The 3,254-nt window shown below is 40.5% G+C and overlaps 1 pseudogene; it reads left to right on the forward strand.

Moving 5' to 3' along the window:
* The first annotated feature begins 2,649 nt into the window (after positions 1-2,649).
* Positions 2,650-3,254, forward strand: part of LOC102769278 — a 3,762-nt pseudogene continuing 3,157 nt past the window's right edge.

A 3,254-nucleotide genomic window follows, 5' to 3' on the forward strand; every position in this document is an offset into this window, starting at 1 on the left:
TAGGGCAGGAGGGGGGTGGGTAAGAGATCAACCAAAGGACTTGTATGCATGCATATAAGCATAATCAATGGACATAAGACACTGGGGGGTAGGGGAGGCTCGGGGATTGTCAAGGGCGGGGTGGGGGGAGGAGACATATGTAATACTCTTTGTAATACTTTAAGCAATAAAAAATATTTTATATAAAAAGGTGAAAGTTTATTGGAAAGCATATTCAAACTCCTCCTGGGTCCCCAAATGTGAAAAGCCTGCTGTCTCTCTCTCTCTAAAATGTGAAAAAAATCTAAATCTTGTTCTGAGTCTCTTCATCTCTGATTTATATATTCTGGTAGCTCTTTGCCTGAACATGACCCCTTCTAATTGGACTCTTTCTAATTGGCCATTCTTCTGCATCGTATCAGTTTAAAAGGTCAAAGCCCACTTGGTATCCCCCTTTTTCTCTCCCTCTTATCTTGCAACATTCTTCTATCCTCTGTGAATGTATGCCTTTCCCTTCCCCTTATCTTGTGGCCTTTCTCTATCCTCTTAAAAGTAAGATAGGCATTCTGGTGGCTCCCAGCCCTCACCTATGCATTTCTCTCTCATGGACCCCCCCCCTTTATTCCCTGACTGCCTATCCTGTCTCTAAAATTCCTTCCAAAAATACTGGTAAGTCAGAGTTGCAACTGCATCCTGTTACTCAGAGTCTTGGAATCATCTCAGATGTAGCTTATTCTCTCTTGCCTCTATGGTACACTCTTTTTTCTAGCATAAAGCAGTCTTTATCTTGCATTTGTGATATGGAGACCATGATGGAGTTTTAATGAACAGTAGAATGCAAGATTCCATAGCACATTATTCAGAGCAACTCACCAAACCACAGATACAAAAGAAGAGCCATCTGCAACTCCAGTTGGAGAGGAGAAAATCTAGATTCAGATCTAGTCCTATAAGTAGAATATGTCCTATCTACATCTCCAAGCTCTCTATTTCTCCTTCACTACTCCTAGGCCACATCTGACTGTTTCTTTTCCTGAAATTCCTACAAGACACTTCCTGCACCAGAGCCTTTACACTTATTCCCTCTGTTGAACACTTAGCTCTGCCTCATCATTTATATTGTCTAAACTCATATCCTTAAAGAGGCCTTCCTTGACCACCCAAACTAAAATAATATTCACCCTAGTTCCCAAGTCAGTCTCTATCATGTTACATTTTTTTTCTCCTACTACAGTTATCATTATCTAAAATTCCCATTTATCACCTGTCTCTCTTCACTAGGATATAAGATTCATGAGGTCATATATTTTTCTTGACTAAATCTCCAGTGTCTAATGTCATACCGGTATCATAATAGGCAAATTTATCTTATTGGATTGGTTGATTCACTGTAATTACTTCCACACAAACTAAATGTGTAGTAACATGAAGCTGGTCTCTATTAAATTTCTTCATGTTAAAAAACCATAGAACCACCTTCACTCTCCCAAAATAATCTAATAAGTGTTTTTTTGTTTTAATAATTAGTTTCAAGCAATTATTTTTACAAATGAAATAATTAGGAATTTTGTTTTAGTATTTTTGATTTCTCCTTTCTGGAAAATAACCTTATAATAGACTAGAGGTCCAGTGCACGAAATCCATGCACAGGTAGGGTCCCTAGGCCTGGCCGGTGATCAGGGCAAATCGGGGCCTTCTAGCTGCCAGCCAGGGCCTCCCTTCCCTGGCTGCCGGCTGCTGGCCAGAGCCTTCCTTCATTCCACACCACTCCCTAGTGGTCAGTGCATATCACAGCGAGCAATCAAACTCTTGGTCTCCCAGTTGAACTCCCGAGGGGACAATTTGCATATTAGGCTTTTGCAGGAACCACCGCTTGCCAATACTATCACAAGAGTGCACCAAGGAACTCGGAAGGCTGATGGACCTTGGGCGTTGGCAGGGCTAATGCTAAGCACCATTGTTCATGTTGAGATACTATCACAAGGTGCACCAAGGAACTCGGAAGGCTGATGGACCTTGGGCATTAGCAGGGCTGATGCTAAGCACCTCGTCTGTTGAGATAGTGGTGGCTCAAGGCAATTCCCTAACCTGATAATCCTTTTACTGTTTACCAAAATTTACCTTTGATATGCCTGTATGCGTTGCTAAAGGGCACATGTGTGTTCAAGTAAATAAATAGCAGACCAGGCCAGAGTCAGTGTCTCTCATCAAGAAAGGTTCCACCTGCCCCACAATGTCTTCTAAATTTATATTTCTTGTATAGCATTTTCATTTGTGCATTGGCCCCTCCTCAGATCCTGAAGCCTGCAGCAAAGGTTGTGGCATCTGGCACCCCAGACAGGGACTGGAGGAGAAGATTTGCCTAAGCAAAAAACAAAGTGGAAATTCACTGGAAAGGTGTGAAGTTCACTGCACACAAAGCCCATGCCAGTATTGGAGTCACGATCATAAGTGGATGAGGACTTTTTTAATCAGCCAGATTATGATGGGGAAGAATTCGAGTAAAAGGCAAAAACATCATTGTAAATTTTTAGTTTGCATGCTCAAAGATAAAGGAATTAATGTGTCAAAAGGTACTCTCTTAAATCAGGCTCATCAACTAGAGAAAATGGGGCTAACAGTCCTTTTACAAAAAGACTCTTTAATGCTTTGTCTGAAAATTACCATATGATGCCTTGGGACTGGCAGATTTTAGTTGAAACAACTTTAGATGTCAGTCAGAGCTATGAAGAGTGGAATATGATGAGATCTGTAAACAACAGGCTAAGATCTGTACCGCATTCTGGCTGTAAGTCTCAGACAATGTAAAACATCTGAAAGATCCATCAAAAGAACTCTGATTTTTAAGTCTTGTCTATGTGTTATGAATGCTTGTCTGTTGATTATTGTTTTATCTGTCTTTGTTGTTTGGTTTAATTTGTTTATTGTTAGTCTATTAAGCATGCCTTTAATTTATCCTCATAGAAAAGAAACAGTAGATGGCCAGGCCATTACTAAATTTCCCCAGAGCAAACAGAATGTGGGGTTGGGGAGAGAGAATATGATCAGTACACGTGGCCAATAATACAGGCCCTAGGAAAATTCCCTAGACAAAGGGAGATAACTAAAAAAGGCCCCAACAGCAGACAAAAGGATCCCAAGAATCAAGTCAAAGATTCGAAATACAAAGAAACAAAAAATACCCAACCGAAAAAGAAAAAAGATTCCAAAAATATGAAGATAGTGTAAGGAGCCTCTGGGACAACTTCAAGCGTACCAACATCAGAATTATAGGG

Source organism: Myotis davidii, unplaced genomic scaffold, assembly GCF_000327345.1.
Source record: "Myotis davidii unplaced genomic scaffold, ASM32734v1 scaffold495, whole genome shotgun sequence".
Taxonomy (NCBI): Eukaryota; Metazoa; Chordata; class Mammalia; order Chiroptera; family Vespertilionidae; genus Myotis; species Myotis davidii.